This window comes from Symphalangus syndactylus, chromosome 4 (assembly GCF_028878055.3).
Source record: "Symphalangus syndactylus isolate Jambi chromosome 4, NHGRI_mSymSyn1-v2.1_pri, whole genome shotgun sequence".
Classification (NCBI taxonomy): Eukaryota; Metazoa; Chordata; class Mammalia; order Primates; family Hylobatidae; genus Symphalangus; species Symphalangus syndactylus.
In genome coordinates this window covers 51,075,845-51,102,068 of record NC_072426.2, presented here as the reverse complement: position 1 = coordinate 51,102,068, position 26,224 = coordinate 51,075,845, and the positions used below count along the sequence as shown (strand labels likewise).

Genomic DNA, 26,224 nt, shown 5'->3' with positions numbered 1-26,224 from the left:
TTGTAGTATAGTTTGAGGTCAGGTAGTGTGATGCTTCCAGCTTTGTTCTTTTTGCTTAGGATTGTCTTGGCTATATGGGCTCTTTTTTGGTTCCATATGAAATTTAAAGTAGTTTTTTCTAATTCTGTGAAGAAAGTCAGTGGTAGTTTGATGGCAATAGCGTTGACTCTATAAATTACTTTGGGCAGTATGGGCATTTCCATGATGTTGATTCTTCCTATTCATGAGGATGGAATGTTTTTCCATTTGTTTGTGTCCTCTCTTTTTTCCTTGAGCAGTGGTTTGTAGTTCTCCTTGAAGAGGTCCTTCATATTCCTTGTAAGTTGTATTCCTAGGTATTTTATTTTCTTTGTAGCAATTGTGAATGGGAGTTCACTCATGATTTGACTCTCTGTCTATTATTGGTGTATAGGAATGCTTGTGATTTTTGCACACTGATTTTGTATCCTGAGACTTTGCTGAAGTTGCTTATCAGGTTAAGGAGTTTTTGAGCTGAGAGGATGTGGTTTTCTAAATATACAATCATGTCATCTGCAAACAGAGACAATTCGACTTCCTCTCTTCCTATTTGAATACCTTTATTTGTTTCTCTTGCCTGATTGCCCTGGCCAGAACTTCCAATACTATGTTGAATCAGAGTAGTGAGAGAGGGTATCCTTGTCTTGTGCCTGTTTACAAAGGGAATGCTTCCAGATTTTGCCCATTCAATATGATATTGGCTGTGGGTTTTTCATAAATAGCTCTTATCATTTTGAGATATGTTCCACCAGTACCTAGTTTCTTGAGTGTTTTTAGCATGAAGGGGTGTTGAATTTTATCAAAGGCCTTTTCTGCATCTATTGGGATAATCATGTAGTTTTTGTCATTTGTTCTGTTTATGTGATGGATTATGTTTATCGATTTGCATATGTTGAACCAGCCTTGCATCCCAGGGATGAAGTGGACTTGATCATGGTGGATAAGCTTTTTGATATGCTGCTGGATTTGGTTTGCCAGTATTTTATTGAGGATTTTTGCATTGATGTTCATCAGAGATATTGGTCTGAAATTTTCTTGTTTTGTTGTGTCTCTGCCAGCAAAGATTTGGTATCAGGATGCTGCTGGCCTCATAAAATGAGTTAGGGATGAGTCCCTCTTTTTCTATTGTTTGGAATAGTTTCAGAAGTAATGGTACCAGCCCCTCTTTGTATCTCTGGTAGAATTTGGCTGTGAATCCATCTGGTCCTGGGCTTTTTTTGGTTGGTAGGCTATTAACTACGGCCTTAATTTCAGAACTTGTTATTGGTCTATTCAGGATTTGACTTCTTCCTGGTTTAGTCTTGGGAGGGTGTATATGTCCAGGAATTTATGCATTTCTCCAAGATTTTGTAGTGTATTTGTGTAGAGATGTTTATAGTATTTTCTGATGGTAGTTTGTATTTCTGTAGGATTGATGGTGATAACCCCTTTATCATTTTTTTGTTGTGTCTATTTGATTCTTCTCTCTTCTCTTCTTTATTAGTCTGGCTAGTGGTCTATTTTGTTAATCTTTTCAAAAAACCAGCTCTTGGATTCATTGATTTTTTTTGAAGGGTTTTTCATATCTCTATCTCCTTCAGTTCTGCTCTGATCTTAGTTATTTCTTGTCTTCTGCTAGCTTTTGACTTTGTTTGCTCTTGCTTCTCTAGTTCTTTTAGTTGTGATGTTAGGGTATCAATTTCAGATGTTTCTCGCTTTCTCATGTGGGCATTTAGTACTATAAATTTCCCTCTAAACACTGCCTTAGCTGTGTCCCAGAGGTTCTGGTACTTTGTGTCCTTGTTCTCTTTGGTTTCAAATAACTTATTTATTTCTGCCTTAATTTTGTTATTTACTCAGTAGTCATTCAGGAGCAGATTGTTCAGTTTCCATGTAGTTGTGTGGTTTTGAGTGAGTTTCTTAATCATGAGTGCTAATTTGATTGCACCGTGGTCTGAGAGACAGTTATGATTTCTGTTCTTTTGCATTTGCTGAGGAGTGTTTTAGTTCCAATTATGTAGTCAATTTTAGAACGAGTGCTATGTGGTGCTAAGAAGAATGTATATTCTGTTGATTTGGGGTGGAGAGTTCTGTAGATGTCTATTAGGTCTGCTTGGTTCAGAGCTGAGTTCAACTCTTGAATATCCTTGTTAATTTTCTGTCTCATTGATCTGTCCAATATTGACAGTGGGGTGTGAAAGTCTCCCGCTATTATTGTGTGGAAGTCTAAGTCTCTTTGTATGTCTCTAAGAACTTGCTTTATGAATCTAGGTGCTCCTGTATTGGGTGCATATATATTTAGGATAGTTAGCCTTTCTTGTTGCATTGATCCCTTTACCATTATGTAATGCCCTTCTTTGTCTTTTTTGATCTTTGTTGGTTTAAAGCCTGTTTTATCAGAGACTAGAATTGCAACCCCTGCTTTTTTTGCTTTCCATTTGCTTGGTAAATCTTCCTCCATCTCTTTATTTTGTGCCTATGTGTGTCTTTGCACATGAGATGGGTCTCCTGAATACAGCACACCGATGAGTCTTGACTCTTTATCCAATTTGCCAGTCTGTGCCTTCTAATTGGGGCATTTATCCCCTTTACATTTAAGGTTAATATTGTTATGTGTGAATTTGATCCTGTCATTATGATGCTAGCTGGTTATCTTGCCCATTAGTTGATGTAGTTTCTTCATAGTGTTGATGGTCTTTACATTTTGGTTTGTTTTTGCAGTGGCTGGTACCAATTTTTCCTTTCCAGATTTAGTGCGTCCTTCAGGAGCTCTTATAAGGCAGGCCTGGTGGTGAGAAAATCTCTCAGCATTTATCTGTAAAGGATTTCATTTCTTCTTCACTTATGAAGCTTAGTTAGGGTAGATATGAAATTATGGGTTGAAAATTCTTTTCTTTAAGAATGTTGAATATTGGCCTCCACTTTCTTCTGGCTTGTAGGGTTTTTGCAGAGATATCCGCTGTTAGTCTGATAGGCTTCCATTTGTGGGTAACCTAACCTTTCTCTCTGGCTGCCCTTAACATTTTTTCCTTCATTTCAACATTGGTTAATCTGACATTTATGTGTTTTGGGGTTGCTCTTCTCAAGGAATATCTTTGTGGTATTCTCTGTATTTCCTGAATTTGAATGTTGGCCTGTCTTGCTTGGTTGGGGAAGTTCTCCTGGATAATATCCTGAAGTGTGTTTTCCAACTTGGTTCCATTCTCCCCATCACTTTCAAGTACACCAATCAAACGTAGGTTTGGTCTTTTAACATAGTCTCATATTTTTTGGAGGCTTTATTAATTCCTTTTCATTCTTTTTTCTCTAATCTTGTCTTCATGCTTTATTTCATTAAATTGATCTTCAATCACTTCCGCTTGATTGATTCGCCTATTGAAACTTGTGTATGCTTCACAAAGTTCTCGTGCTGTATTTTTCAGCTCCATCAGGTCATTTATGTTCTTCTCTAAACTAGTTATTCTAGTTAGCAATTCCTCTAACCTTTTATCACGGTTCTTAGCTTCCTTGCATTGGGTTAGAACATGTTTCTTTAGCTTGGAGGAGTTTGTTATTACCCACTTTCTGAAGCCTACTTCTGTCAATTTGTGAAACTCATTCTCCGTCCATTTTTGTTCCCTTGCTGGTGAGGAGTTGTGATCTTTTGGAGAAGAAGAGGCTTTCTGGCTTTTTGAATTTTCAGCCTTTTTGCGTTGGTTTTTCCTCATCTCAGTGGAGTTGTCTACATTTGGTCTTTGCTGTTGGTGACCTTCTGATGGAGTTTTTGCATGGTCGTCCTCTTTGTTGATGTTGATGCTATTGCTTTCTGTTTGTTAGTTTTCCTTCTAACAGTCAGGGCCCTCTTCTGCAGGTCTGTTGGAGTTTGCTGGAGGTTTACTCCGGACCCTGATTGCCTGGTGTCACCATCGGATGCTGCAGAAACAGCAAAGATTGCTGCTTGTTCCTTCCTCTGGAAGCTTTATCCCAGAGGGGCACCTGCCAGATGCTAGCCAGAGCTCTCCTGTATGAGGTGTCTGTTATCCCCTGCTGGGAGGTGTCTCCCTGTCAGGAGTCACTGGGGTCAGGGACCCACTTGAGGAGGCAGTCTGTCCCTTAGCAGACTTTGAGCACTGTGCTGGGGGATCCACTGCTCTCTTCAGAGATGGCAGGTAGGAACATTTAAGTCTGCTGAAGCTGCACCCACAGCTGCCCCTTCCCCCAGATGCTCTGTTTCAGGGAGATGGCAGTTTTATCTATAAGTGGCTGATTGGGGCTGCTGCCTTTGTTTCAGAGATGCCCTGCCCAGAGAGGAGGAATCTAGAGAGGCAGTCTGGCTACAGTGGCTTTGTGGTGCTCCAGTGAGCTCTTCCCAGTCCGAACTTTCCAGGGGGCTTTGTTTACACTGTGAGGGAAAACTACCTCCTCTCTGGGCAGGGCATCTCTGAAATAAAGGCAGCAGCCCCAGTTAGGGGCTTATAGGTAAAACTGTACTTTCAAGGCGGTGTTCCAGCAGGCTCCACTTACCTTTCCTTCCCAAAAACATCTTAGGAAAAAGGATCTGTTGTGAAGTACCAGTAAGCCTGACTGCTGAGACAGATGTGGGTCATTCTGGTATTCATCCTCACAAATGTTTCTCACTCTGGGGAATTTGTTCATAGTCACTGACTTTACTAGGGATTTAGTGAAAAATCAAAATCTCATTTTTTAATGTATAAGTGGAGACACATCTGACCCTGGGACACATCTTGCCTCTGACAAGGTTAGGACTGAGCTAGAACCAAAGCGTTTGGGTGTTTTTCAGAGGAAATTTCTGTTAACCCATAATAGCCTCATGATTATCCTTCTCACCATGGACATTCCCTGTACAGAGGTAGGAAAAATCCTCTAGGTGCAGAAATACCTTTTAGTTAGTGCTAAGGATGTTGACACTTTCTTCTTATGAATCAGTCTATTTTTTTCGAATATTGAGTCATGAAAATTTCCCTCTATTAAAACATTGCCTCATCAGTAGCACATGTACAATTGAGCACGTACACTGGCCCATTGAAAGTGGATTAGACAGGTCAGTGGGGTAGGTGTGGTGAGGGCACCTGGCTGCAGAGCCACCTGTGTTCACCTCCTTGGGAAGTCCCCAAGTCTCAGTTAGAGATGGGCTCAAATTTTGTTACTTGAAAGTACAGCAATTAATCCAGAAGTGTTAGGGGACAATTATCAAGCAGGACTTTCCCAGGGCCCACAGGCTAGAGCACCTAGATGATATTTGGGTTTCGTATCTTGGGTATGGATTTATCAGTCTCAAATTCCAGTGTGCAAAAAGTAAAAAAGAATGAAAAGGGGGAGGAAGAAAAGAAGGAAGGAAGGAAAGAAAGAGGGAGGGAGGGAAGGAAGGGAGGCAGGGAGGGAGGGAGGGAACAAAGGAAGGAAGGAGGGAGGGAGGGAGGGAAGAATGGACGGAGAGAGGGAAGGAAGGAAGGAGGAAGGTAGGGAAGGAAGGAAGGAAGGAGGGAGGGACAGAGGGAAGGAAGGAAGGAGGGAAGAAGGGAGGGAAGGAGGGAGGGAGGGAGGGAAGGAGAGAAGGAAGGCAGGCAGGAAGGAAGGAGGGACGGAGGGAGGGAAGGAGGGAAGGAAGGCGGGAAGGAAGGAGGGACGGAGGGAGGGAAGGAGGGAAGGAAGGCAGGAAGGAAGGAAGGAGGGAGGGAGAGAGGGAAGGAGGGAAGGAAGGCAGGAAGGATGGAGGGAGGAAAGGAGGGAAGGTAGGCAGGAAGGAAGGAGGGAGAGAGGGAGGGAGAGAAGGAAGGAAGGAAGGAAAGAGGGAGGGAAGGAAGGAAGGAAGGAAAAGGAGTAATATTAATTTTTCTATAACTCAACCTGGACTTATCTGGGCCTTTATTTTGAATGGTAGATTTGATCTTTTACTGGTACACTGTCAATTCTGTAACATCCAAGCATTCCAGGGAGTAAGCATGGTTGAGGCTCCCCACCTCCCTATCTTTTATTCTTGTGTTGAACACTGGAAGCTGTGCCATGACACTAGCAGGCAACAGAGTTCCAGCCCACTCTGTTCTCAGACCTCTAACGGGTTTCTTTTGATTTGTTCACAGCCCTCCTGCTGTGACGCCCAGTCACCAGGCCTTCTTAAGTTACTCTGTAGCCCCCTTTTCTGGATCACAAGACTCTGTTGGGCCTCCCTACTCTTTCTCAGAAACTCATCTCTGGCGGCCCAGAGGCTACCTCTGCTCCCCACTTCCAGATCGGCTTAGACTGGCCCAGCCACCCTAGCTCCGTGGTTATTGTTTTCTGTGTGCTGGATTCCTTAGTGTTTCCTCCAGCTTCCTTGCGTAGTTAGGCACACATTTCCTCTTTCTTTAGAGTCCCTTAAACGCCTTTAGGCTTTTCATTACCTCCCTTCTCCCAGGGGTACAGCACAGGGTCAGATAAAGTGATTGTTTTTTTCTTAGAGATTCACCAGTGCTGTTCACTCAGTTGCTCAGGACAAAAGCTTCACACTCACACTTGAATCCTCTCTTAAATCCCATATCAATAGAATCAACTGCTTCTGTTCTCTTTATAAATTACGTATTTTAAATTCTGTTTTCCTCACTTGAGTTTTCCTTTTACTCTTTTAAAAGTAAAGAACTTTTAAAATTTATTATTGTATTTTCAGAAGACTGTGATGTGGTATATGTGCAAAAAATTTGTTTAATGAATGCCTGAACAAATTTCCTATTGTTAAAAATATTAATATAAGTTGTTTTCTGTTAGAATTGTTTTTATAAACTACTGTTTTTTTTTTTTGAGATGGAGTCTCTCTCTGTTGCCCAGGCTGGAGTGCAGTGGCATGAGCTCTGCTCACTGCAACCTCTGACCCCCAGGTTCAAGTGATTCTCCCACCTCAGCTTTCTGAGTAGCTGGGACTACCGGCGCGTGCCGCTACACCTGGCTAATTTTTGTATTTTCAGTAGAGACAGGGTTTTGCTATGTTGCTCAGGCTGGTCTTGAACTCCTGGATTCAAGCAATCTGCCTGCCTTGGCCTCCCAGAGTGCTGGGATTGTAGGCGTGAGCCACTGCACCTGGCTATTACAAACTACCTTTTATGGACATCTTTTGAATTATCCCTCAGTATCCAAATTTGCTAAGAGTTAATTCCTAGCAATTAAATTTCTAGATTAAATAATGTGCACATTAAAAAATATTGATGTATATTGACAAATTTCCTCCCAAAAATTTACATCAAATTATACTTCTACTAATAGTACGTGGAAATGCTGTTCTTTCTGGCTCCTCAGCAGTACTGGGCATGATCCTTCAAAATCTTTACCAATTTGTTAGTTGAAAGAATCACAATCTGATTGTCTTAATTTAGGTATACATATTTTTCGTATTCATAATTCAGAGTAAAATGTTCTGATTCTGTTGCCAGATTCTGGGTGGATTGGGATAATACCACTTAGTACAGAATAGCAGAAGACTTCATTATTACATACTACTTAAATTACAAAATAAAATAATAAAAGTTTTGCCTTTCAAACTAAAACTTCATCGCTTTAGACATGGACACTGCCCCCAAATGATCCCATACTTCTGTGTATTGATTTCATTAGATTTGGAGAAGTTTTTTTAGAGGTGTCTGAGCTTTACTCACTCAATCCTTCACGCTTATGTTTCATATCAATAAATAATAAAGATATATGTATTTTTCTATAAGATGCTCTACACATGAGAGTCTAATGGTTCAATTTGGAGGAAAGGGAATAATTATTTTATAAAGAGTTCCTGCACATAGTAACATGCCTCTTGAGGGAAAAAATAATGTTACAATTTTTTTTTAGTTGTAATGAATATAAGGAGGTGAACCTGGCCTTTTGCTATGTGTGGTAGCTTTCCTTCTAGCATACTGAAAGACAATGTGTTTTGGAATCTGTTGGAGTGGAACAGAAGCATTCCAAGCCACCCTTCTGTGTCTCTTGCTTAGCAGATTTATGTACTCTTGGCTAATAAGTCTGTCCATATAAACCAATGGACTCTTTCCATTCTCTATGCCTCGTAGCTCTGAAGAGACGACCCCTGTCTTTAGCTCTATGAGCCTTAAAACCTTTGAAGCAAACAGTAATATATTATTTAACTCTTTGTGTTATACTGCTTTCTCTAAAATGTGAAAAATAGCTAGAAGGGTATGTGTATACATATTTATGTGTTTCTAAGCTTTAGTTTGGAAAGGCTGAAGTTTCAAATTAAAAAAAATATAGCATTTCAATCACATTGCATGGCTTATATGACCTCTATTACTTAGAATACTGGAAATATCTATTAAATATCTTCTTTTTTGCCTACAAGCATTCACACATTTTCTTGGTTTTCTTTGACCAAAGAATACTTCAGCATCAGACTAACTTGCACCAGTATCTGTTCATATGTTTTCAAATTAATAGTTCTTGAAAGAAAGAACAGGTCATATTGCTCTCATTTACCTTTTTTGGCTTGTACATGGATTTTCATAGACTGCAATGGAAATACTGTGGACAAGGATTATCTCTTCAGACTTAGGTGTAAACACTAGAACTTACTATAATAACTTGAATCATGCACCATCCTAGGAACTAGGGTTATTTCCTTGAGACACTTGAGTGAATGGATCAGTTGCCAAGCAACTTGCATTCTTATGGGGCTAGGCTGGGGAACAAAAGGGCGCCAGGTGGTAATACATAAAAGGAAAGTGACAAAGACACATGGAAAAATAAAAGCCTTCATCTGGGAATTGTAGTGTATGACTGTTCAGAAATTTGGAATATGCTCTTCCTTATTCAATTCATTTCAACAGCTATCAATCTATGATAACATCTTTAGTATCTGTGGCTATCCATCCATCACCCACCCATTCATCCACTCATCCATCCATCTGGACAGACTTATTTTGAGTTTAGAAATTACAAATAGTAAGCTAGAACTGTATGTCTCTTATATTAACTACTTTGCCAATAATTATTGTTCATTAATTTTTTACCCTTTCTCATAATTTCATCTATTCCTCTTACACCTCTATATCTTGTATATATTTTTACTTTTAACCTTCTTCTGGTACATGCTTTCTTTTTCTCTCAGAAGTGATTTTAGACAGTGAGGCCACTAGATGGGAGGGAGGAGGGCAGAGTTTAAAAAACTAACTGTTGGGTACTATGCTCACGATCAGTTGTACCCTAAACCTCAGCATCATGTAGTATACCCATGTAATGAATCTACACATGTGTGCCCTGAATCTAAAATAAAAGTTGAAATTATAAAAATAAAATAAAATCCTATATTCCATCTAAAAACAAAATAAAAAAGAAGTGATTTTATTGCTTCAGTGTTACTTGGTGCTTAGGCCCTCAATCTAGGTGGGAACATAGATTCCTACAGAAGATTGTCAGGCCAGGCCTTATGCCCCCACTCTATATGAGACTTCATTCCTTGACAGCCATATGCTGAAACCTAACATCCTTGAGTCCAAGTAGAAAACAATGATGATAGTCTAACATGTTGAAGTTTGGACACACAGTTATACATGTAATCAGCTTTATATATTTTAAAACATAGGTCAGTTCTATTTGTTCAAATACACTATAAAAATAAACTTTTTCTCATATAGAAGCTAAAACTAAAGAAAACTGTGAGTTCCTTCTTTTTGAGAGCTCTGTCAGCATCATGTCAGATTGTGTTAATAAAGATCTGTACTTTTTTTAGCCAGGCGTGGTGGCTCACGCCTGTAATCCCAGCACTTTGGGAGGCCGAGGCGGGCGGATCACGAGGTCAGGAGATCGAGACCATCCTGGCTAACAAGGTGAAACTCCGTCTCTACTAAAAAAAATACAAAAATTAGCCGGGCGTGGTGGCGGGCACCTGTAGTCCCAGCTACTCGGGAGGCTGAGGTAGGAGAATGGCGTGAACCCAGGAGGCGGAGCTTGCAGTGAGCCGAGATCACACCACTGCACTCCAGCCTGGGTGAAAGAGCGAAGACTCTGTCTCAAAAAAAATAAATAAATAAAGATCTGTACTTTTTAATAGACTGCCCCTAGTACTATGTAACAATTGGAATCCAGTTATTCTCAAGAATTTCAGGAAAAAAAAGTACAATCCAGTTCGGAAACATGTCTCAAGGAACAAGAAACTATTATTTATTTAGTGCCTATTATATGCCTGACGTTGTGCTAGGCATTTCTTGATAGATTTTAAAACTTAATCTTCAAAAATCCTTGTATAGTGAGTATTATTACCCACATTAACAAATATGAAACTAAGCCTTGGAGAGATTAAATAACTTGCACAAAGTTACTCAGCCCCTAGAAGCCATTCTTTTTGCCCTCAGTATATTTAATTCTACTAAGTTACACCATTGAGGGTCTCGCTGGTGACTGTAGAGACATTAGAGACAGTGTCTCACTCTGTCACCCAGGCTGGAGTGCAGTGGCACAATCATAGCTCACTGCAGCCTTGGACTTCTGGGCTTAAGCAATCCTCCTAAGTAGCTAGGACAGTCCTAGCTACACCTGGCTAATTAAAAAAATTTTTTTTTGTAGGGATAGGGTTTCACTATGTTGCCCATCCTACTCTCAAACTCCTGGCTATATATAATATATAGCTTATCTGAAACATAGGAACTTGAACTTCGAACTTTCTGAGACATACTAATACTGATTTCTTTTGCATCATTTAAAAATTACTATCATTCCTCTTTGCAATATGTCTGATTTACTCAGGAGTGAGATACATTTATCAAGATATCCCTGAGCTAGAAATGGAAAAGTTGGGTGTCAGGCTGGCTTCCCAAAAGTGAATCCTTTTAGATGATAATTCTTATGCAGGTAACTAATTAAGGACATGTCTCCAGGAGAACCCAATAATTTAATGAGAGAAGCCAGGGAGAAGAAGAGAATAAGCCATGCAAAAGTGCTTTTTTTTTTTTTTGTGAGACAGGGTGTTGCTCTGTCACCAGGCTTATATATATGTGTACATATATATGTATACACACACATATATAATATTTAGGCTTTTATATGTGTGTGTGTATGTTTATAATATATAATATATATGTATGCCTAAATATTAGAAGCTTAAATCAGAAGCTGGCAATTTTCACTGGAAACAACAGAGGGTTCAGTCCAGTCATTCTGCCCCCCAAATGACTCTTTGTTCTCCTGGGGGGGGAAAAGGGAGTTGATACTGAGGGGGATGCTGAAAGGGCTTCATACGTGGGAAGCGATTGCCCTTGTCTCCCACTTCCTCTCAGGGCAGTGGTTTTCAAGGTGTGCCTGTCTTAATCATAGGAGAATATTTCTCTTTATTTTCAAAATACACAAATGTGTGTGCCTCTGTTGCAAATCTTTTGAATCATAACTGTGTGGGCCAGTGGAGAGGTGTAGATAAAAGTAATATTAGCTTGTGCAAAGTTACTTTTTCCCATCTTTCTATTGTGAAAAAATGTAAACATACAAAAGAAGTTTAAAAAGGTAGTGCACTGACACCCATATACCTACACCCACATAACTAATCTACATAACCGAGATTAAGAAACCCTCAGGTGATTCTGATGATGATTAATTACTCTAGGTCTTGAAACCTGCATCCAATCAACTTCCTCTTGGGATGGATCAGGGATAGAGAATGGCCTTACATCGACCTTCGTCTCCGCAGTCGTAAGTGCGTTATCTTTCTAGATGAGCCTGAGGACCAGCAACCTCTAGTGACTTCCTTTTAGCCTGTTAGATATGTCTCTGGAATAGTCATGGAGAGGTTGTTGGGTTGGAGCTGGCAACCGAACAAAAATCATTTGCCCGTATTTGCCTTATTGATATTTCAAGAGCACATGTTAGTATGATCTTGAAATAGGTAATTAAACACAAATGTTGGATTATAAACCAATTTTTAAGAAGTATGTGGAATGAAGAAACTGAAGCTTGGCCTATTATGGAAAAAAAAAAAGTCCAAGTCAACTTTTTGAAAGATTCCAGAGCAATGGACTACTTTAGAATCATCTGTTTGAGTGCCTGTATCCTTTTTTTGGGTCACAGAGCCCTTTAAAAATCTGATGAAAGTGCTAGATGTTCTCATTAGTGATTTGTATATAAACCATATAGTTTATGTTGTATGTAAATTCAGGATAGATACTAAGAGAAATTTTTCAGGAATCTGCCAGGTTAAAAAACACGTTTCTGTACCTTCCTTCAGTAAAGGAAGGTCCTGGTCTGTTGTGGGACCCAAAATATGAATGAGGTCAAAAGATAGAATTAGTTAACGATGTAGTATCAAGCTTTGGACTAAGACATAAGTCTTCCCCCAAATCATCCAGTTTAATCCTCTGGAAAACTGAGAGATGTAAAATATGGCAGAAATATTTTATCTAATTTAAGTAGCCATTAAGAGCCCTGTGCAGCATTAGCTTTACCACAAACAGAATGCTTTTAGTTTATTAATTCAGAACTGTTTTCTTACCCAACAAGTCCCTTCTTAAATGTCATTCAGGGAAGAAGTTTTTAAGCACTCAATATCTAAAGATAGTCTATATCATTCTTATCATAATGTCTTAATTTCCTTTTTAGCAAATTTGACACCAGCATTTGTATTACTTGTTGATTTATTTGTATTTGACTGTCTCCCCATAGAATTTAACCTCAATCAGGATGAAGACCTTGTTTACCTTGTATATTACTGTATCCTTAGTGTAGTGTACAGTGCTATACACAGTTAAAGGCTAAGAAATACATGATGAATGAATGAATGATGAATTTGCAGAGTTTGTGGTAAGACCCAAGCTTATGTAATTTTCTTGAGAGCACTTAGGAAAGATATCTGGGAAATTACGTTTGTAATAAGTTCTTCTCTTGATGATAATCATCAAGACCATTGTGATGAAGATGATAACATCAGCTGCCTTTGCAGCTGCCATGTGGTAAACTTAAGTGAGCAGACCAAAAGAAATAAAAAGACACCGAGAGCACAACTTGAAATGATATCCTTTAATCTCTGGCTGCTGGGAAGAGCAGCCGCAGATAATCTAGTTTGTGTGCCAGGATCCCAAAAGAGCTGACAAACTATGAGCAAGATGAACTCTTAAGAAAAAAAAAGGTAAAACCTCTGATAGCAACAGGTATTGTAAACAGTGGTCACTGTTGCTAATGAGAGAATGGGCTTGGTGTGTATCTGGGCCACAAAGACCTGCGCCTCTCCCAGGCTTCCCAGTGAGTCTTGTGAAGCGGCCCTGTCAATACTGGTCTTTTCCAAGGGGAAAATCCAGGAGGTCACACTCACCCATTTCTAGCTATTTTCTTATATAGCTCTAGTTTACTAAGAAAGACACACAGAGACATTTAGTGCAATTATTGTTACTACCTTTTCTGCCATTAAAAATTATTTTATATGACTTAAAAGTGTATACTGTGTAAATAAAACTTTTTTCCACATGTCTACGGTACCTGGCAAGTCTCAGTTCATTATTTGTTGAAATGTTCACCTTAAGCATTAGGAAATCTGCATATTTCTTGCTGTTTATCCTTAAAATAGAACAAAACCTCAATTTAAAAAAAAATTAGCTGGGTGTGGTATGTCCTGCCTGTAATCCCAGGCTGAGGCAGGCATATCACTTGAACCCAGGAGTTCTAGACCAGCCTGGGCAACATAGTGAGACCCTGTCTTTACAAAAAAATACAAAAAATTACCTAGGCATGGTGGCATTTTCCTGTTATCCTAGTTACCTGGGAGATTGGGATGGAAGGATCACTTGAGCCTGGGAGGTTGAGGCAGCAGTGAGCCAAGATCGCACTGCAAAAGTGAGACCCTATTTCAAAAAAACTAAAAAGGATTTAGATGTGTGTGTTCATTCTACAATTCAGTGTGACACTTTTATAAACAAATAAGTACCAATACCCTTATGAACACACATATATAAAGAAAAGAAAAGAAAGAGAGAAAGAAAAAGAAGAAAAAGAAATGTGGTTAGAACTGCTTGTTTCATCTTACTCTGACTTATTTTTTCCCAGGCCCAAATCTAGAACTGGAAGGTGGTGGCTTGTTGTATCAGAGGTTAAGCTTGTGGCTTTTATTTCCTGCTCCATCTAGAACCAAGATGTCCAAAGAGAATGTTTGGAAGGACTTTTTTTTTTTTTTTTTTAAATGATTTCTAGCTCTGTGTCTAGTCAGAGGATATGGAGGAGTTTGGGCCAACTCCAGAAAACAACTTCAATATAGAAAACCATGGAGCGCAAGGTCCTGCTTCCACATACTTATTTTCGTGGAGTAGGTGGCAAGTTCTCAAAATAATTTTGTCTGTGAGATACAGATATTTCTGGGACATTTTCATAACCAGCTTCCTGCAGTAATTAGCTTCAGAGCTGGAGTATGCTAGAAACTACTGGGCCCTGGGCAGTGGTTAAATTAGGTGTGAACGTAAGCTGGGCTGATCTCCATTGTGTAGTTAAAAACCAAAGGTGGGCACAGAGAGAGTATTTGTTCTGCCCTTTCTTCACCCACTGCATTTTCATTTCCCCTTTCTCTACTCCAGAGGCCTAATAAAGGACTCTAATGTACGATACTCAACACAGCTTTAAAACATCCACGCAGAGTACAAAATTGTAGTAGGAATTTGGGTTTTGTTTTTCTTTTGAGTTTAATATGACTTCCTAGGTTCAGCGTACTTTGTAATATATTTCTTAAACCGCAGGATCATGAGGGCAAATTCCCTTGGGGGAAAGTGGCTCTGTGAGTTGATTAGCACCGTTTGCCTGCTTCCTAACCCTCTTCTGCTCAGGTATTAGTTGTTCAGACAGCTGAGCTCCAGCTCAGCTCTCCAGGTCCCGCTCTCCATTTTAATGCAAGCCAGTGATGCAAAGTCCCCGGCTTGGCCTGTCAGAACTTGATAGCTCTGTAAACACTGAAATCCTTGTTGCCATAACACCAGGAAAAATAATATGGGCTCCTGCATATAAATATAACGAAGGCCTTGGGGAATGGGAGCATTTCTAAATGACTTGAAGCTCTGTCACGGCATAATCTCTTATAAATAAATGTCAGTGTAGTCACTGAATGCAGACTGGATTTTTGCCTGACTACGGTGCTCAGCCTTCTAAACAATAGTTATGCTAAGGGATTATCTTTTAGCATTGTGCAGTTATCTCCTTTGTTTGTTTTCTCTTTTCATTATTCACATAAGCCAAGGGAAATGAAAAGCATCTTATTTCAAGCAAAAAGGCCTGTGAATGATTAACTCTGGTTCCATGCATTGGGACTTTGCATAGCAACCCCTTGGCTTGCAACGACAGAAAAGCTCAAGGCAGGAACCGCAGCCCAGGGACCTGAGACCAACGTTCTCAAATGAAGGTGTTGAGAAACAGATTAAGTATAAGCATTGTGTTTATGGGTAGAATTCTCTGTAGCTGGCCCATTTAATTTGACATTGGTTTTACTGCACTTTTTTTGGTGAAGATGTGTTTTGCTGACCTTTACTATTGCTTTCTGAATACATTTGAGAATTCAAGTGAAACTTGGCCATGATTATGGCATAATGTGGTTTATGTCACCATATTTTATGGGTTCTCCCTAATACTATCCCAAACTGGGCTAACTCTGGCTAATTTTATATTTAAAAATGGAAATAACAGATAGCTTCATAATAGCATGAAGGTTTAATTTTAGCTCAACTAAAACTTTGTTGGTAAATTTTGGCACTCTTGAAATTGTATAGAACAGAAAACATATGAAATAAAGATAAACAAATGGTGTGATTATATAATTCCAATTAAAAGCATATAAGTATGTAAAGAACCCACATTGTACAGATATGAAATCTGAAATCAATTATCAATTCCATATCCTTTTATAGACATTTGGTGCTTAAACATTTATACAACAAGGTCCATTTAAAGATTTGAGTTAAAAGAGTTAGAAGAAAATGAAGTATAATCTAAGGACAGAAGAAACATTTGAGAATTTAGAAAAAAGCAGTATAGTTATAACTGAGCCAAAATATTTAGGACACTTAAATTTAGACTGCAAGTCAATCCAGATGTTTATTTATTAATGTTAATAATGTTTCCAGTGTTGTTATAGAATGCTAAATCCCAGGGGTTCTGCTTCTAAGTTTAAAGACAAATGCAATGATCTTTATTCTTTTCCAGCTCTGTTTTAATTTTAGGAGCTTTTCTATAACCATGATTTTCCCATAAATGTGTTTGCAAAATCTTGAGCAGCTCCTGATGTCTTGCAGAAAGTCTGAGTGAAACACTGCTCTAGCAAAGCTTTCCACGTTCTGCATTGCTCTTCTTGCTTCCATGGCAATAAAGAGAGAAACTTGGCATAAGAATATAATCTGTTCCTGCCTGTTTCTCATCTGAAGTCATAAAACTTTGCCATCCCACCCAAGACTAGAATTTCAGCTGGCATGAAACAGCTGTCTGCTTACAGGTTTATTCCGGTAGTAACCAAAGACAAAACTATTTTAATTGAAGGCCCTAGGCTGTTCTCCAAACCCTCACAATCTCTGGGTCATCCCCAGGAAGAAACCATTGAGGAAAAGGTACAAGTTACATTCTTTCTTATAGTTTTTGACACACTGTATATTTATGAAGTTGAGAACATTTTACCCTTCTAATTTGACAACATTGGATGCCATGGAGAAAAGGAGGGTCACAAACTCAAAAGCCCTGAGGGTTTAGGCACACAAGCTAAGTCAGCAGAGAGTAAGCTGCAGTGCATGGGTGGAGTGTCCTGTCCGAAGGGGCATCTGCTACTCTGCTTCACTTATTGCTACCATGTGGGAATGTGGAGGCCCAAGTTGCTAGATATTCTGATTTGTCAATAGAAGTTCTCAGTCCTGCTTTTTATGGGAATTCTGCATAGTTTTAAATGTTGGCAATTATTTTGAATAAAAATCAAAACATTATGAATGTTAACCCAAACATGGCTGTGGATTGGATGTCTGGGGCTGCTTGGGTTCAACCCCTAGACTTTGCTCTTTATTCACTACCGGTAGACTTTGCATTTATCAGTTGCTTAGGTTCTAAAACTGTCAAGTGGCATAATTTATTTACACATTTTCCTTCTTACTCTGGTTAGTACTGCATAAAGAACACAAGTTTTGGAGTCGGGGAGAGATGTAGATTTTACTAGTTCCAGATTTTACCAAATTGTGACTTGTAGCCTCTTAATCCCTTGAAAGCCTCTCTTATGCCATGCAGAAATGAAAACCTATTTTACAGGAAGTTTGGAGGATTAAATAAACTAATACATAAAATACTTAGCCCAGCCCTACAGGTGCTCTTTGCATAGTGTTACCATTCTGATCATTACTATTAAGAATAAACAATACCATAAAGTGATCCACTTTAGAAGACACAAGGACTCCATCAGAAAGAGTTTCTCTCAGTATAGAGAGAAGAGCCTCTTTGTAGATCTAACATGCAATATAATACAAAAAAATTGTATCAAGAGCCATCTTCATGTTCTTAAAGAATTTTGGGATTTTGTTGCTAGAGAGGACCTTGAGGAAACAGAAACTCTGACAACTAGAAATGACAGAAACATCAATTTCATCAGAGACATTAATATTTGGAACCATGACAAATGAATGCTTTCCTTGAAATGCACTGTGACATATTAAGAACGTAACTTGTTATGAAAATAAAACCAAAGACTATATCTGGAACTATGTTGTAAAGTAAAAGAATGTAGGCTAAATTTTTTTCCTATTCATTTCTGTGGGATTATTTACTTTGAAAATAAATGGATGAAAGTCACTTAGAACATTTCCTGTTTTTTTTTTTTTTTTTGTACCCAGGCAGATCTGCTGTTAGAGGAGAATTCTTCTGTCCTAGCTGTGTCTCTGTGATCTGTGGATGAGGATGGGAAAGGACCACTCAATCAACTGGGGTGTACAAAATGGAGTTTGAGAAGGTAAGTGATGTTTTCTCCATGCTTTCTGTTCAAAATTAGGTGCAATTAAATCTTTTTTTTTTTTTTTTTTTTTTTTTGAGATGGAGTTTCACCCTGTTGCGCAGGCTGGAGTGCAATGTGCAATGGTGCGATCTTGGCTCACTGCCACCTCCGCCTCCCAGGTTCAAATGATTCTCCTGCCTCAGCCTCCCGAGTAGCTGGGATTACAGGCAACTGCCACCACACCCAGCTAATTTTTGTATTTTTAGTAGAGAAGGGGTTTCACCATGTTGGCCAGGCTGGTCTTGAACTTCTGACCTCGTGATCCACCCGCCTCGTTCTCCCAAAGTGCTGGGATTGCAAACATGAGCCACTGCTCCCAGCTGCAATTAAATCTTTAACATTCAAAGGAAGAGACTTTCTTCCTTCTTTCCTTTTCCTGGAACAATGGAAAGTAATAACAGAAAATAAATCAGTCTAATGAATTGTCCAGTGGTAAAAACAAAACAGTGTACTGATGTAATATGGTTCAGTGTATCTTGGGTCTTTCACATGACATGTCCTCTTGCTTAATAAGAGTTCTTTGACAGTATGATATTGAGTGGTGAGATTGTGTAATGGATTATTTGAAGTGTTCATCTATAAGCCATTCATATATTTACTGACAAAACTTTTATTTTTAAAGCTTAATGGCAGTTAGTGCTGGTTATATAGGAGTCTGCCATAAACTCGATATCTATATATGGGAGTTTATTTAGTATTAACTCACACGATCACAAGGTCCCACCATAGGCCTTCTGCCAGCTGAGGAGCAAGGAGAGCCAGTCCAAGTTCCAAAACTGAAGAACATGGAGTCTGATGTTCAAGGGCAGGAAGTGTCCAGCATGGGAGAAAGATGTAGGCTGGAAGGCTAGGCCAGGCTCTGTTTTCACATTTTTCTGCCTGCTTTATATTCTAGCCACACTGGCAGCTCATTTGATTGTGCTCCCCAGATTAAGGGTGGGTCTGCCTTTCCCAGCCCACTGACTCAAATGTTAATCTCCTTTGGCAACACTCTCACAGACATGCCCAGGATCAATACTTTGTATCCTTCAATCCAATCAAGTTGACACTCAGTATTAACCATTGCAGTAATGAATAAATAATATCTCCATCTACTGTGAGATAGGAACTATGCTAGGCACTTAAAGGACTTTGCTTGTAATACTCATCACCCTTTATGTGGTGATATGGTTTGGCTCTGTGTCCCCACCCGTATCTCATCTTGAATTGTACTGCCATAATTCCCACATGTTTTAGGAGGGACCTGGTGGGAGATAATTGGATCGTGGGGGCAGTTTTCCCCATACTGTTCTCATGATAGTGAATAAGTCTCACGAGATCTGTTGGTTTTAGGAGTTTCCACTTTTGCCTCTTCCTCATTTTCTCCTTGACTGCTGCCATCCATGCAAGATAGGACTTGCTCCTTCTTGCCTTCCACCATGATGGTGATTCTTCCCCATCCATGTGGAACTGTAAGTCCAATTAAAGCTCTTTCTTTTGTAAATTGCCCAGTCTCGGATATGTCTTTATCAGCAGCGTGATAACGGACTAATACATGTAGGTCTTCATGTCCGTTACACAGAGGGGGTAAATGGAGTCTCAGGTATAAATGGCTTCCTTCAGGGCATGTAGATAATTACAGGAGGCTAGAATTGAGCCAGATTTGTTGTTCTAGACTCCTCTACTGTATACTTTCTCAAATATTTTAGGGAATAATTTGTCCCACTTGTGGGACAAATGAATTACTTAGAAATCATCAGCATTGTCTGACAGCAATCCAACAGCAAAATAGAGGTAGAACAAGATCAGTTAACACATATCAGAGGGAAAATTATTCAAGATCCCTTGCTATTTCTTAGCAGAGAAGGAAAGGTATTCTTCTCCTCTTGCTGACTGCATACATGACATGAAAGGAAATGGAAAAGAATTGAAAATAAAATGGCAATGATAAGGTATAGAATAAAGAGAGAATGGGATTGACAAAAGCATAAAGAAACTAGCTTCCCCCTCTCCTTTTCTTTCATGAACTCAGGCTCTTAAAAAGGAATTAAGGGGGCTGGGCGTGGTGGCTCACGCCTGTAATCCCAGCACTTTGGGAAGCCAAGGTGGGCGGATCATGAGGTCAGGAGTTCGAGACCAGCCTGACCAACATGCTGAAACCCTGTCTCTACTAAAAATACAAAAAAAAAAAAAAAAAAAAAAAAATTAGCTGGGCGTGGCAGCACATGTCTGTAATCCCAGCTACTCAGGAAGCTGAGGCAAGAGAATTGCTTGAACCTGGGAGGCGGAGGTTGCAGTGAGCAGAGATCAGGCTACTGCACTCCAGCCTGGGTGACAGAGGGAGACTCCATCTCCAAAAAAAAAAAAAAAAAAAGAATTAAGGGCTACTAAATTTGATTGTAGAAAATGTCACCTAACAGCACCTGGCATTCACTAGGCAAGACATGGTCATTCAATAAATGTGTGAGCAAATAAGATCTTTGGTAACTTTGTTTCCATTCTTTCTAAAGACTGTTTACTCCAAATACTATTTTCAATCCTGGTTCAGATGTCCCCGTGTTATGAAGAGTACTAGATGATAAATAAATCAAAGGGCCATCCTGACTGCAGAAAGAAATTCTCATACTTCATACTTCATTGCAGATAAATTAGCATAACAAAATGCCTCCACTCTTTCTTTTCCTTTGGAAAAAGATTTTGGGTTGTTTACTCGTATGTCCTTGTATTAGTCTGTTCTCATGTTGCTATGAAGAAATACCCAAGACTGGGTAATTTATAAAGGAAAGAGGTTTAATTGACTCACAGTTCCACATGGCTGGGGAGGCCTCAGGAAACTTACAATTATGACGGAAGTTACCTCTTGACAGGGTGGCAGGAAAGAGAATGAGTGCTGAGCGAAGGGGGAAGCTCCTTATAAAACCATCAGATCTTATGAGAACTCTCTCACTATCATGAGAACAGCATGAGCAGCACGATGGTTAAATTACCTCCCACTGGGTCCCTCCCGTGACACGTGGGGAGTATAGGGACTACAATTCAGGATGAGATTTGGGTGGGAACACAGCAAAACCATATCATTCTGCCCTTGGCTCCTCTCAAATCTCATGTCCTCACATTTCAAAACACAATCATGCCTTTCCAACGTCCCCCAAAGTATTCTAGCATTAACTCAAAAGTCCAAGTCCAAAGTCTCATCTGAGACAAGGCAAGTCCCTTCCACCTATGAGCCTGTAAAATTAGGGGCAAGTTAGTTACTCCTAGATAGAATGGGGTACAGGCACTGGGTAAATACACCCATTCCAAATGGGAGAAATTGTCCAAAACAAAGAGGCTACAGGTCCCATGCAATTCCAAAATCCAACAAGGCAGTCATTAAGCCTTAAAATTCCAAAATGACCTCCTTTGACTCCATGTCTCATATCTAGGGCATGCTGATGCAAGAGGTGGGCTCCCATAGCCTTGGGCAGCTCTGCTCCTGTGGCTTTACAGGGTACAGCCCTCCTTCCAGCTGCTTTTGCAGGCTGGCAATGATTGCCTGTGGCTTTTCCAGGTACATGCCATAAGCTGTTGGTGGATCTACCAGTCTGGGGTCTAGAGGACGGTGTCTGTCTTGTCACAGCTCCACTAGGCAGTGGCCCAGTGGGGACTGTGTATGGGGGCTCCAACCTCACATTTTCTTTCCACACTGCTCTAGCAGAGGTTCTCCATGAGGGCTCCATCCCTGCAGCAAACTTCTCTCTGGACATCCAGGTGTTTCCATACATCTTCTGGAATCTAGGTGGAGATTCCCAAACCTCAATTGACTTCTGTGCACCTGCAGGCTCAACACCATGTGGAAGCTGCCAAGGCTTGGGGCTTGCACCTTCTGAAGCCACAGCCTGAGCTATACCTTGGCCCCTTTTAGCCACAGCTGGTACTGAAGCAGCCAGGATGCAAGGCATCAAGTCCCTAGGCTGCACACAGCAGGGGGGCCCTGGGCCTGGCCCATGAAACCATTTTTTTCTCCTAGGCCTCTGGGCCTGTGATATGAGGGGCTGCCATGAAGGTCTCTGACATGCCCTGGAGACATTTTCCCCATTGTCTTAACATTCAGCTCCTTGTTATTTATGCAAATTTCTGCAACAGGCTTGAATTTCTCCCCGGAAATTTTTTTTTTTATTGCATCATCAGACTGCAAATTTTCCAAACTTTTATGCTCTGCTTCCTCTTGAATGTTTTGCCACTTAGAAGTTTCTTCTGCCAGATGCTCTAAATCATCTCTTCCAACCTCGAAGTTCCACAAATCTTTAGTGCAGAGGCAAAATGCTGCCAGTCTCTTTGCTAAAGCATAACAAGAGTTACCTTAGCTCCAGTTTCCAACAAGTTCCTCATCTCCATTTGAGACCACCTCAGCCTGGACTTTATTATCCATATTACTGCCAGCATTTTGGTTAAAGCCATTCAACAAGTCTCTAGGAAGTTCCAAACTTTCCCACATCTTCCAATCTTCTGAGCCCTCCAAGTCTTCAGGAAGTTCCCAATTTTCCCACATTTTTCTGTCTTCTTCTGAGCCCTCCAAACTGTTCCATCCTCTGCCTATTACCCAGTTCTAAAGTTGCTTCCATATTTTTGGGTATCTTTATAACAGTACTTCACTATCTGTGGTACCAATTTACTGTATTAGTCTGTTCTCAAACTGCTATAAAGAACTGCTCAAGACTAGGTAGCTAATAAAGGAAAGAGGTTTAATTGACTCACTGTTCTGCATGGCTGGCGAGGCCTCAGGAAACTTAGAATTATGGCAGAAGGCACCTCTTCACAGGGTGGCAGGAGAGAGAATGAGTGCTGAGTGAAGTGGGAAGTCCCTTATAAAACCATCACATCTCATGAGAACTCACTCACTATCAGGAGAACAGCATGACAAGCATGAGGGCAACCACCGCCATGATTAAGTTACTTCCCCTCTAGATCCCTTCCATGACACATGGGGATTATGGGAACTATAATTCAAGATGAGATTTGGGTGAGGGCACAGCTAAACTATATCAGTCCATCTAAGCAATTATTTTTTTTTTTACTTTGGAACATCCAGATGGGGCTCTGAAGAGTAAGGAAACCATGTAAAGTTTGGTTCTGTGAAGAGAAGCAAAGAGTCAAGGTGAAATCACAGAAGGCCAAGTTTATCACTTATATTAGTTCACAGAGATGAAGTTCCAGGCACTGAACCTTCCTTGTGGCTATAGATGTCACTATCTCAAGAATCATGTGGATGAGTAGTTCTGAGTTTCCCATCAAGTTCCTGAATCAGAATTGCTCACGGGAGGGACAGGCATATCTTTTTCACTTTAAGAAGTTTCCACAGGTGGTTCTTATGTGCAATCTCGGTCATATAGCTGACTTAGACCCTTTAGGTAATTCAATCCAAGTTTTTTCCTCATCCATTCCAAATGAACATATACTACTGCACGATTTTTATATCAGGTACTCAGATCACAACAATGAGAATACAGCAAAGGGATTCTAAATAAAATAATATAAAATTCACCAAAATATGCTTCCCTCCAAAACATTGTGATTTTTGAACTAGATGTGATAAAATGGAAACAGAATCTTGAAAGTGCACATATAATTAAGGTCAAAACAACAACATTAATACAGTCAGATCCCTGATCAAAATTCCAGAGGGAGGGATGTTTGGAAGTTCACCAAATTAATGTGCCTGATATGACCCTCAAGATTTTTCACCTAAGAGGTTAGGGATGCTGGCAGCAGAGTTGCAAATAAGCTTGAAGCTTTAGAAGGAATAAAATTTCAGAGGGGAAAGGTTGAGGAGGGGAAGAGAGAGAGGGACAGAGAAGAGGCACCAGCATGAACTGATGTAAAGTGAAGAATATCCTGGGGAAATGAAAGGACAACCTCTATTGAAAAGAAGAGCAAAGAACATCAGAGTAACTAAGAATGAACCAATAAATGCCAGATGCTCCTGGGATGCTGGGGGCATTTGATCGAAGGGCAGTTATAGAAGCTGAGCAAGTGACCTTAAGGCCGAGGCAGAGAAGGACCCAACAGTTCCAGGGAGTGGACTGAGAACTCAATCTGCAGCAGTAAGTGAAAATAGAAGAAACCAGTGAAGATAGATGCCCCCAAGGGTCAGGGCTAGGAGAGTTGCCTGTGATAAGAAATGATATTAACCCAGAGAGGGCTTGGAGGAGGCTGATGCTCAACCCTCAAAAAGCCGAGTAACAAGACATTATATCCTTGTAACTCCACTCATCATTTTAGGATACAGTTTTTATCCGAAAAGTCCTTTTTTATTGTAATAAAAATAGTGGTCCACTTGAAAAAACTGCATTCAGCTCCCAGTAGATGCTCTGGGTATGATGAATGGCCAGAAGGAAGAAAGGGGAAAGGTCAGGGGCATGGTCTTTGGGAGAGAAAACCACCCCCTTTTGTCATCAGATAGCTAGTGGAACTTTGCAGGGGAAGGATTATCTGGGATGTAAGTCAGAGGTCATGTATCAGAGATGGAAACCTCCAGGTCCAGAGTTCAGAGGACAGAACTGTGGGAAGATAAGAGGTCGTGTACATGACATTTGGAGAGGATAGGCATGAAAGAACTTGATAGAGATAATCCACAGTGGAAGGGCTGCAGTACCTCCAGAGCAAGGGTGGACTATAAACGGAAGACAGGAAGAGGAGCCTGGGGAAAACAGAATCCAGAAAGCATGTGGAGAAAAGAAAACTCAATATAAGGCTTAATGCCTGGAAGCGAACTAAAGACTCATCAGAGACTTCTTGAAAGGACACCTCAGGAAGATGCCAGCTGAGGTGGTGGCTGAGGAGGTGCATCTAGTTGTTCTGCCACTCTTTTGACCTGAAGTGAAATAGAAGGTCTGGGGTTATGCAGGTAAAGATCCCTTCCACATCCTGGAATCTCAGAGTGAGTATCAGCCTAGACCTGGGGAAGGAGGGAGGTGAGACTAGGTCAGAAATCTAAGAAGTGAAGCCTCTTTGGGATACAAAATAAAAGTAGTACAAGAGAGCCCCTTGTGGAACTTTTTAAATACCCAAGACTGTTGACAAGTTGGGACAATTCTGTGACAGATCTCGTAAGATAGAAAGTTTATGTTTACATTTAGCTAACTTGATGTGTTGGACTGTGGCTGGGGTGAAGGAGCGGATGACACTTGGGAAGATCAGGAAGAGATGAAAGGCCATAACTCAAAAGGTATAAGTCCGGGAAGAGGAATTTTCCCCTTACTGGTCATGAGAGGACCATGTAAATGAACCCAGGCTTAGTGAAGTGGGAGCACCATAAGATAAGTCTCTTCTGTGGTGTTCTGGTCTTGACAACAAAAATATTTTAAATAAATTGGTTAAAGAGCATAAGAAATTGTTTAAGCATTAAGGAAAAAGTATAACTAGCTTCTATTTAGCTTCATATGAGGACATAACATAAAATATTTTTCAAAAACTAGTACAAAATATATTGAAGTAGTATTTGAATATCATTGGTGTTTTCCAGTGGAAAGAGAAATTTATATTGAAAATGCCAACTTTACAAAATAAAGAACTATTTAGAACTGTTCATCACTACAGTTAGGCATGCTCTATCATATAGCATACCTTGACCAAGAAGACTTTATGGTGATTTGAATCAACAAAACACCATATCTTGTTCAAAAAAGGTGCTCAATATGTGTTTGAGTGGATAAAATGAGTATATGTTGAGTAAACAAATTAAAGAATAAATTGAAGACATAGTTGTATATTCAAGTCTTTCTCCTGGGTTGGGTTAGCTGCCCTTCCAGGGGCTCCCATTCTACCATGGGTATATCCCATCCCATCCCATCCCATCCCATCCCATCCCATCCCATCCCACTTTATGCTATGTTCTCTAATAAACTGTAAGCTACTTGAGGTTAGGAACTAGTTCTTATTCTTCATGATAACTGTAGCCCTGACCATAGTGCCCTGCACATGGTAGATATTCAAGAAATAGTTGTATAAATGAGTGGCATTTAAGCTTAAGCCAAATGCTAGATTAGCATTATACCTGGGAGATTAAGAGGGGTTAATTTTTTAGGGATTAATACTTGAATGTTTTTTAGAAAGTCCATTAAGGAGCTATGATAAGAGAGAAGCAGAAGAACAATTTGGACAGTATTATTTTAATTTGACAATATATTTGGAATGGAAAATGGATTGTAATGATTCAGAGCAAAGAATTCCCTTCTTGGAAATGAAAGGCTGGAAAATGCAGCATGGAGACATACTTATTGAAAACACAGCAGGGGAGTGTTCTTCCCCCTAAAATCATTCAGACTGTCA

At 40.0% G+C, this 26,224-nt stretch overlaps 1 long non-coding RNA gene across 1 annotated transcript in view; it reads left to right on the top strand.

Annotated features, from left to right (window-relative positions):
• Positions 1–26,224, top strand: part of LOC134736467 (uncharacterized) — a 166,635-nt gene that overhangs the window by 82,508 nt on the left and 57,903 nt on the right. Inside the window, exon 2 of the long non-coding RNA XR_010120485.1 lies at positions 17,778–17,893. This is a non-coding gene — a long non-coding RNA (uncharacterized lncRNA). The remainder of the gene's footprint in view (positions 1–17,777; positions 17,894–26,224) is intronic.